Source organism: Arachis hypogaea, chromosome 1 (assembly GCF_003086295.3).
Source record: "Arachis hypogaea cultivar Tifrunner chromosome 1, arahy.Tifrunner.gnm2.J5K5, whole genome shotgun sequence".
NCBI classification, from domain to species: Eukaryota; Viridiplantae; Streptophyta; class Magnoliopsida; order Fabales; family Fabaceae; genus Arachis; species Arachis hypogaea.
The window spans coordinates 23,176,866-23,187,451 of record NC_092036.1 but is presented as its reverse complement, the minus strand read 5'-3'; the positions used below and the strand labels follow the sequence as shown (position 1 = coordinate 23,187,451).

General features: G+C 34.5%; 1 long non-coding RNA gene across 6 annotated transcripts; it reads left to right on the top strand.

The window, feature by feature from the left end:
* Positions 1 to 1,498: 1,498 nt before the first annotated feature.
* Positions 1,499 to 5,225, top strand: LOC140173400 (uncharacterized). Of its 6 annotated transcripts, none has more exons than XR_011862074.1 (7): positions 1,532 to 1,782; positions 1,879 to 2,058; positions 2,284 to 2,344; positions 3,827 to 3,864; positions 3,976 to 4,123; positions 4,602 to 4,794; positions 4,890 to 5,225. It is a non-coding gene; the product is annotated as an uncharacterized lncRNA (long non-coding RNA). The 6 variants fall into 6 exon arrangements; XR_011862071.1 differs by having other exon boundaries at positions 3,827 to 3,898; XR_011862068.1 differs by lacking the exon at positions 1,879 to 2,058 and having other exon boundaries at positions 1,505 to 1,782; positions 3,827 to 3,898.
* Positions 5,226 to 10,586: the final 5,361 nt, after the last annotated feature.

The following is a 10,586-nucleotide window of genomic DNA, read 5'->3' as shown; positions in this document are numbered from 1 at the left end:
ATTTTTCCATCCATCTTCTTCTCCTTCATTTTCTTTCCTTCCAAATTCTTGCAAACCAAACAAAAAGTAAAGTAGTACTATAGCGGAAGAAATACTTTTCATCCATATGGATCACCACGCGTACGCCATGGATCCATGCCATGCCAACATACCCCCATGCATGCCACCATCTCCAAGAAGTCACGTTTATACCACCTTCTCTGACATCTCTTTATACATTCTTGTAGCTTTATCACATCATTAGCTGAAATACAATAAGATGGAGTCCGAAATTCAGCAATGGCAGAAGAAGTAAATATTCCAATCATCAACAATACTAATGCCTTCTTCACACCATTTCTAATAACCATAATAATTTTTTTTCCTCTCTTGCAGTTCTAGGTTTATGATAGCTCAACATATATATAGGATCAAAATGTGGCTTAATATTATTATATTCAAAATGACTCTACAGCTAGAATGTTTCGATCTTAGTTTGTGTCCTTTTTTCATACCAAGAGTTGTCAACAATCAATATAAATAAAGCAAAGAGATATTTTAAAACTTGATTTATCATTTCTGTTTAGTTAATTAGATTGCCTCTTGAATTTGACAAAAAAATAAATATTAAGAAAAAAAACTTCCTTATATGATCATGGTATTTATCTACTTGATTTTGTACAAGAATGTGTGGGTGAAATGCCTCTTCAATTTGACCAAAAAAAAAAATTAAAAAAATCTATTATATAATAATGGCATTTATCTATTTAGTTTTGTACAAGAAATTTGTGTATAAAGTACCTTTTCAATTTGACAAGAATAACTTTTTTATTAAAAAAAACTTACGCATATAATAATGGTATAGTGATCGATTTTAGTGATCAAAAAAATTAGTTGCTAATAGCGACCGATATAAAATTTTTAGGACCAAAAAATGTTGATCGCTGCTCAATTATATTTAGCGACCTATTTTAGCATCTAATAAATGCAGTTGCTAATAGCAACCGAATTAGCAACCGATAAATTTTAAATACAACGAAAATAAAATCAATCGCTAAAATCAGTCGTTATCTTTTAATTTAGCAACCGAATTAGCAACGAAAATCAAAGTAACGTTAAGATAGTAAAAGAATGAACAACTGTTTGATCACTAAATCGGTCGCTACTCGCTAAAATACTAGTCGCTAAATAGGTTACTAATTGTTAATATAGCGACTGATTTTAGCAACTAATAGAATCGGTCACTAATAGCAACCAAATTAGCGACTAATAAATTTTATAAAACCAGAATAAATTTGGTCACTAAAACCAGTTGCTATTTTTTAATTTAGAGACCGAATTAGCAACCAAAACAAAGGAAAGAATATTCTTGAGATTTTTAATCACGAAATCAATTGCTATTTTTTCATTTACTGCAACCTATAGATAAGTAAATAAAATAAAATATTATTAGTTGCTAATTCGGTCGCTAAAATTGTGGTCCAATTTTATAAACTAATCGGTCGCAAAAACAGCCACTAATTAAAAAAAAAAATTATTATCTGAATTACCCATAATAACCCTAACTTCACCCACACCATTCTCATCTTCTCCAATCAGATACCATTATCGTCTCCGATGCCATTGTCCTCCTCTTCAGCGCCGTCTTCGGCGCCTCGCCGCTGTCTCCTAAGCTCCCGTCGGCGTCATCTTTCGCGGTCTCAGCGCCATCTCTTGAGGTCTCCTTACCATCTTCTTCTGCAGTCTCGGTGTCGTTGCCTTCTTTGTTGAGATCTCGGCGCTGTCTTTGTCATCTTCAAGCAGGTAACCTCCTAATCGTCGATTCTGATCCATTCTGTTAGGTTTGGTTTTTTCCCTCTGGTTAGGGGTTTTAGCGATGAGCTTCGTTGAATTTTCCAGATCTCCAAATTTTGTGATGGATTTTGTTCTTGTTATGACAAGTGGATTCATGAAGCTTGTGAGGGCCTTGAAGTGGTTCTTGTTGCCATTCACATTCTCGTTTACCTCTTCCCTTCTTCTCTTACCTACCTCCCTCTCGTTCCCGCCAGATCAAGTTGTAAAACTCGTTTCAGATTGAAAGTAAACCTAATCTTAGATTAGAAAGTTTCACAACTTAAGCATTTTTTAGTCATATGCTTGTGCCTATTCTTGCTTAAGTCTGAAGTCATTGCTTTGCAGCATTCAGTAAATTTTTTTCATAACTAAGCTTACTTCTAGTTTTCATACAAGGGCTATACATCAGATTTATTTATTTTAAATTTTTTAACTTTAGAAAGTTATTTTATTGTTGCATTCATTTTGCAGGACGATTCGGTTCACCTGGAATCTCATTACAGCTGGTTATGTCGAACAATCTGTATATAGAGTATGCTCTTACTATTTTTTAGGCTTAAGTTTATGTGCTATAGAACATTGTTTTCAAATTCTGTTTATTTTAATATAGTACTTAGCTTTTCAAATTCTATTGCTCAACTTGTGATTGTTTGGAAATATCTATAAATTTTCACCTTTCGATAATAGAACAAGTAGTAGTATTGATCTTTCAAAGAAAAGTTTGCAGTTTTGGGTTGTCAGAGTTAAAAAAATAATTTAATTGTACATCAGTGTTGTTTATTTTTTAAATTAAGTTTCTAATTTTCCATCCCTTATTCCAAGTCATAAAGGAATATGAGCTCTTCGCCTCTTGCATCCAAAGATAGATTTGATGATGTTACAAACACGAGCAAGTAGATCTTGATTTGATGAGATTACATTGCAAATGAGATTTCCCTCTTATGTGGTTATGGGATCGAGTTTACTTGGTTAGTGTAGTGAGTGGATTTAGTATAACGATTGATGTTGGACATAAGGATTCACTAGATAACCAATTGGAAAAGTATCAACTAGTAATTTCAGGATTTCCATGTTTCTTCTATCCACGTATGTATACAGTTTGCATAGAGCTCACGAAACCAGAACTGTAATTGCAGAAATTCTAATGAGGCTAGTTTCATAGGTCCTTCACTTGATGAAAATATAATGTTAAAAGGCTAATTTCATTTCATGTCAGATCTTCCTAAACACATTCAGGAAAGTGAAAGATTGGAACTCTTTCGAAATTTTTATTAACCAACTTCTAAATTACTCCTCTTCATGACTAGCTTCCATCAAGATTTTGCAGTATATTAAACTAGTTGAATATAGTACTTAGCTTTGAGCTAAAAATTCTGTTTATTTTAATATCTTATCTTGCCCAAATTCTTTACTACATATATGTTTGTACCATATATTAATAAATAATTAGGTTGTTGTTTTCAAATATACTTTGCTTCATACTCGTTAACTCGCATTTTTAGATTTAAATGTTTATAACTTTATATGGTATAAAAGCATATAATCAACTATAGTGTCTAAACAATGTTTGCAATTCAAAATATCATATCTGATTCTCTACTATAAATATAAATATAGAGAAATAAACATTGGAAATTATATATGCCTTCTTTTTTCATCATTTTCTTCTGCTATTAAGCATAATTTTTTTTCCAACAAGTTTATTAGATCATGTGTATCATTATTGAAATGATGTGTCGGTGAAAATGATCAAAATGAATACCTACCTATACTCTTATTATGAGAGTTTATTGTTATCTTTCTATCTGCAAGTGAGATTTTGCATTTTCCAGATAGACTAGCATGAATAAATGAGTATACTATGAAATTTAATTTGCACCTAAAATTATTAAACCTAATTGATGGCTAAAATTAATTTTGGTCGCTATTAATAATTAATTAATATGTACTGTAACTGCTACCTGCCTGTGACAGAAAGTTAGTAGTAGCAGTAATAACAATAAACTCATTGCAGAATATAGAGACTGAGATCAAAAGGAGGGTGTCTGAAAAGTTAGTATCCGAGGCAATGAAAGAGAAAGAAGAAGTAGTTCCACCTCCTTTTTTTCTCCCTTTTCATTTTTTTCATCCCCAAATCAAAATAGCTTTTATATTATTTTATAGAGATGGAGCATTTGGTTTTAGCATGCAAGTAAGAGAGCCACCTCAATAGAAAAACACCTTTGAAAGACAAATCAAAGACATGAAGAAATAGGAAGAACAGTGTAACAGAAAATCTAAGAACGGTCACATTGTAACTTGGACTCAAGAGGTAAAAACTTATTTTCCCTATTGCATCTTTTTCTTATTGTTTAATAATAGTTCTTTGTATACTTAAATCCATTTGCATTTGAATATTGTCTTATGCTTGGTTAAGTGAGTTTCAAGAAGATGATATACTGAGAGTGCAGATTGGTATCTATAGAACTGAAAAGTATTAATTCTTCCTCTCTTGGGTTTAACTAGAGAACTTACAAAAGGGGTAGAAAAATTTATTTCCTTTGCTGAGAAATTTTCATGTTAGATAAGATTTTTCATGTGTGAAAATGTTGTGTGCTGAATTTGTTGTTAATTTGCAGCCAAACGGTATAATTTTGGCTATTTATTAGAAAAGTGATTCTGAATATTTTGTCATAGTGGATTCATTTATCACCATTAAAACTTAATTGGATGGAAAGTTAGTTGCTTTTTTTTACTCTCTTATGCCATCATTCCATAATGTTAATTCTTGCTTCCTGAATCATGATTAGGAAGACGGGGCTGATATTACTGCGAATTCTCTTCATCCGGGAACCATTGCCACCAACCTTTTTCGTCATATGGGTGTGGCCAATGGTAACTACTACCACATTCTACTATTTTATGAACTCATAAAGTATGCTTTTGGTTCATGCAAGTATAGTTAATGCAATTGGGAGACTTGTGCTTAAAAATGTCCAACAGGTATGACACATGACATGATATATATATGGTTATTTAGCATACAAGATAGTTGAAACATTCATTATGTTGAATATGAGATTTTGCCTGCTATGTAGGGACCAGCAACAACATGCTATGTAGCATTGCACCCACAAGTAAAGGGAGTTAGTGGAAAATACTTCTCTGATAGCAATCTGTCCAAAATAACCTCCCATGGAACTGATGCTGATTTGGTTAAGAAAATCTGGGATTTCAGTATGAATTTGATCAAGTTACATTATAGTATTATACTTGTATTCTGATCGTACATTTCACAAACATGAGTTTCAAGCTTCGAACTTGATGGGCATACCAATTTAGTGCTATTTTGTTTAGATAAATTAATTTTTGTATTTCCAAAGTTTGGTTGATATATTATTTTTATTGGAGTGACAGATCGAGTTACCCCTGCATTTCAAGATGGTCCTAGTCCTAATTAGAAAATTACTTTATTATGTTATTCTGCACATAAACAAATCTGAAAATTAAGTTTTAATGGTGGTAAATGTAAAATTAATAAAAATTTATAATTAAAATCAAGAACAACGACCGATTTAGTGACCGATTTAGATTTTTAGTTCAGGAATTAGCGACAAATTTAGTGGCTGATTTTAGATTTTCAAATCAGGCATTGGTGACTGATTTAGTGTAACACTCTACCATACAGAGTCTTATGCTTAAGTCATAATTCAGAGATGGCAAGGTATTACGACCTCTTAAATAAAAATTTAGTATATATAGTAGTATGAATGATTGATTATAACTAGGAGTTTTTGTAGAAAAAAGGGGGGTAAACAAAAATCGCAACTCAAAAGCGCAACACTCTGATCGATAACGTAACGAATAAGGATGAACCAGCGCGAGATTATATATATACAAAAGAGTGTCAAAAACGAGAATATCAAAACTCAAAATCCGGTTGCGAAGATAACCGGTCCGAGCATAGTAATATATACATATAAATAGAATAAGATACCCCAAGGAAACCCAAAGGGACACAAATACAGAAAACCTATTCTCCAAAATCTCCTATAAGAGGAGTCATCACAGTTTGTATTATTTAATGGAGATAAAAATATCTAAACAAAACATATGAATCAAAACAGAGTCCCGAGAACAAAGGATCTTCGCTAATCCAGAAGTCTCCAGCATACCTCAGCGAGAAATCTCACGTCCCGCATCTGAAAACCACAAAATCCGCATGGGTGAGAACCAGAGGTTCCCAGCATGGTAACAGCTTCCACATATATAATATATAACAATAGAGGAAAGCCGAAGGCAATCCTAGAACTCCCTCTAGATAAAATCAAAGCTTATAAACAAGCTAAACCATAAAGGGCATCTAACTAAAGATTTTTCAGTCTAACTAACGCTTCCCTTTCCAATTTCTTCAGACCTCCCAACCACCAGCAGGAGTATAATGTAGCAAACACAGTTATATCAGACAAGAGATATACAAATAGGAACAAATAAGGCATTTAGACAAATAGCAAGTAATATGCAGTCAAATAGGCAATCTCAAACAATTCACATAGTATGCATATGATGAATGCCTGTCCCTAATGGCTGATGATATCATCTGTCGGTTACAGTGCCAACCCGACAAGTCCTGGTAGCTAACCATTGGACTGTCCCTCTGTCGTGTCTCCCCAACTCGAGTTATACTCAATATAAACTTGATCATAATCATGATCCATATCCATCACCCTCACTGGTGAATATTTACGGGGGTGAGCTCATCCGGGGCTTTCACAGTGCCCGGCCATCCTGACGACATTGGGTCAAAAGAGCTTCGAGTCTCAACTTGGAGTACGTGGTGGCTAGCCACTTGCTTCCTTCCAAGGAAACTCTCATCTCCAACAGTGGAAGTACAACATTCACAATTCATTCAACAGCATATATGCATTTATTCTTAGCCATAATCATGGCTCCGCCGTAACACGACAATAATCCAGCCATCCGGCTCACGGTTAAATCCATAACCCACCATTTCATTAACAATTACGGCCTTTCGGCCCATGGCATAACAACCACTTCCATCGCCATCCTCCACATCTCACATAATCATCTTTAATCCTCATTGATCATTCATTTTTTCCCTTGCTTCACTCGCAAGTTACCACATTCACTAGCTCCTTTTCTCATAGCTAGGCATATCATAATGATTTAAGACATAAGTGATGAGATCGGAGGCTTCGAAGTATGAAATTTGGCTTTTAAAACTCAAAAATCAACTTTGGGATGAAAATAGATCCACGCGCTCGCGTACTCCACGCGTACGCGTGGATGGCTACAAAACTCATCGGCGCGTAAGCGCCCTTCACGCGGACGCGCGAATTTAAAAATAGCCAACGACGCGCACGCGTCAACCACGCGTACGCGTGAGTGCATTTGCGCCCTAGGCACAAAGTTGGCACAACTTTGGGATAACTCTCGGGAAAATAGCTGGGCATTGGGTGCAGCGCATCGGCGCGCCCGCGCACACCATGCACACGCGTGGATGGCGCTTTCGAGAAGAACGGCGCGTACGTGCCAAGTGCACCTACGTGTGGGGGATTATTCTGCTAAGATTTTTCTAAGTTAAAAGCTGCAGAATTCACAGATTCAACCCCCAATCTTCCGACGGACATAACTTTCTCATTTTAAATCATTTTTCGCCTGTTCTTCGAACGGCATGGACATCCCGGATCCAATTTCATTTCTAAATAGATTTGGCACAAAACGGAGATCCGTAGTTGATGAGCAAATATTTTATACACTTTTTGGGGGTAATTTCATATAGATTTTAGCATGTTTTAATTAGTTTTTAATAGAATTTTATTAGTTTTTAAGCAAAAATCATATTTCTGGACTTTATTATGAGTTTGCGTGTTTTTTTGTGATTTCAGGTATTTTCTGGCTGAAATTGAGGAAGCTGAGCAAAAATCTGATTTAGGCTAAAAAAGGACTGCTGATGTTGTTGGATTCTGACCTCCCTGCACTCGGAATAGAGTTTTTGGAGCTACAGAAATCCAATTGGCGCGCTCTCAATTGGGTTGGAAAGTAGACATCCAGGGCTTTCCAGCAATATATAATATTCCATACTTTGCGCGAAGATAGATGACGTAAAATGGCGTTCAACGCCAGTTCCATGTTGCAGTCTGGCGTCCAGCGCCAGAAACAGGTTACAAGTTGAAGTTCAACGCCAAAAACACGTTACAACCTGACGTTCAACTCCAGAAACAGCCCAAGCACGTGAGAAGCTTAAGTCTCAACCCCAGCACACACCAAGTGGGTCCCAGAAGTAGATTTCTGCACCAATTATTTTAGTTTACTCATTTTCTGTAAACCTAGGTTACTAGTTTAGTATTTAAACAACTTTTAGAGAATTATTTTGTATCTCATGATATTTTTAGATCTGAATTTTATACTCTTTGACGGCACGAGTCTCTAAACTCCATTGTTGGGGGTGAGGAGCTCTGCAGCGTCTCGATGAATTAATGCAATTATTTTTGTTTCCCATTCAAACATGCTTGTTCCTATCTAAGATGTTCATTCGCGCTTCACTATGAAGAAGTTGATGATCTGTGACACTCATCACCTGCCTCAATCCATGAACGTGTGCCTGACAACCACCTCCGTTCTACATCAGATTGAATGAGTATCTCTTACATTTCTTAATCAGAATCTTCGTGGTATAAGCTAGAATTGATGGCGGCATTCATGAGAATTCGGAAAGTCTAAACCTAGTCTGTGGTATTCCGAGTAGGATTCAAGGATTGAATAGCTATGATGAGCTTCAAACTCGCGATTGCTGGGCGTGATGACAAACGCAAAGGAATCAATGGATTCTATTCCGACATGATCGAGAACCAACAGCTGATTAGCCGTGCTGTGACAGAGCATTTGGACCATTTTCACTGAGAGGATGGAAAGTAGCCATTGACAACGGTGACACCCTACATAGAGCTTGTCTTGGAAGGAACTTTGCACTTTTGCATGAGAGGAATATTATGTTACAGGAATTCAGAAGACAAAGCATCTCCAAAACTCCAACATATTCTCCATTATTGAGTAATAATTACTTATTCCAAACACTTTCACTTTTTACAATTAAATCCAAATAACCTTATTGGCATCCTGACTAAGATTAATAAATAATCATAGCTTGCTTCAAGTCAACAATCTACGTGGGATCGACCCTTACTCACGTAAGGTATTACTTGGACGACCCAGTGCACTTGCTGGTTAGTGGTACGAGTTGTGAAAAGTGTGATTTACAATTTCGTGCACCAAGTTTTTGGCGCCGTTGCCGGGGATTGTTCGAGTTTGAACAACTAAAGGTTTATTTTGTTGCTTAGATTAGGAATAATTTATTTTTGTTGCTATAGAGTCATTAAATTCTGAGTCCTTTATTTCCTTTTCAAAAATTTTTCAAAAATATTATTTTCTTTATCAATTTTTAATTTTTTTCGTGAGTTTAGTGTCTTGTTCTAAGTTTGGTGTCAATTGCATATTTTATATTTTTCTTTTAAATTTTCGAAGTTGTGTTCTTTGATCTTCAAGTTGTTCTTGTTTATTTTTCTTGTTTGATCTTTAGTTTTTCTTGCTCTGTGTCTTTTCTTATTTTTCTTGTGCTATTCCAAAGCATTAGTCTTCCAAAAGGAATATACCTCTTCAAAACAAGTGTTACCTTTACTGCCCAATTGGCTAGAGCGTTGGTCTATGCTCTTGGTAATTGGGTATCTCCTTTTTAAAATCTTTTTCAAAAATAATTTTTCTTTGATTGAATCTTGTGCTAAACTTTAAGTTTGGTGTTTTCTTGTTAATCTTTTTATAATTTTCGAAAATTTTATTGAAGTTTTCTAAAAATTTTAAGTTTGGTGTTCTTTCTTTTGTTCTTGTTGTTCTTGTAAATCTTCAAGTGTTCTTGAGTCTTTCTTGTGTTTTGATCTTAAAATTTTTAAGTTTAGTGTTCCTTGGTGTTTTCCCTCCAAAATTTTTGAAAACAAGGAGCATTAGATCTAAAAATTTTAAGTCTTGTGTCTTATGTGTGTTTTTCTCTTTCATCATAAAATTTAAAATTCAAAAATATTTTATCTTTTCTAACTATTTTCAAGCTATATTTTCGAAATTTTTTATAAAAATTCAGATTTTAATTTCAAAATTTTTCAAATTTTATCCTTTTAAGATTAAAAAAAATATATTATTATATCTTTTTCGAAAATATCCTAACCATTTTCTCTCTCCTCACTTTTTTGAAAATCTTCATAAAATATTTTCAAATTCTTATTAATTTTTTTATTTTAATTTTCTTATTTTATCTTATTTCTATTTTGATTTTTATTTTATTTTATTTTATTTCGAAAATCATTTTTTTATTTATTTATAAAATAAAAATTTAAATCCACATTACCCCCTTTACTCCAACATGGACATAAGTGGAAATGAGCAGTCCAGAAGGACTCTGGGGTCATATGCTAACCCCACTACTGCTTCATATGGGAGTAGTATATGTATACCCTCCATTGGAGTTAGTAGTTTTGAGTTGAATCCTCAGCTCATTATCATGGTGCAGCAAAGTTGCCAGCATTCCGGTCTTCCACAAGAAGAACCTACAGAGTTTCTGGCACAGTTTTTACAAATTGCTGACACAGTACATGATAAGAAGGTAGATCAGGATGTCTACAGGCTATTACTGTTCCCATTTGCTGTAAAAGACCAAGCTAAGAGGTGGTTAAATAACCAACCTAAGGACAGCATAAAGACATGGAAACAGCTGTCAGAAAAATTTC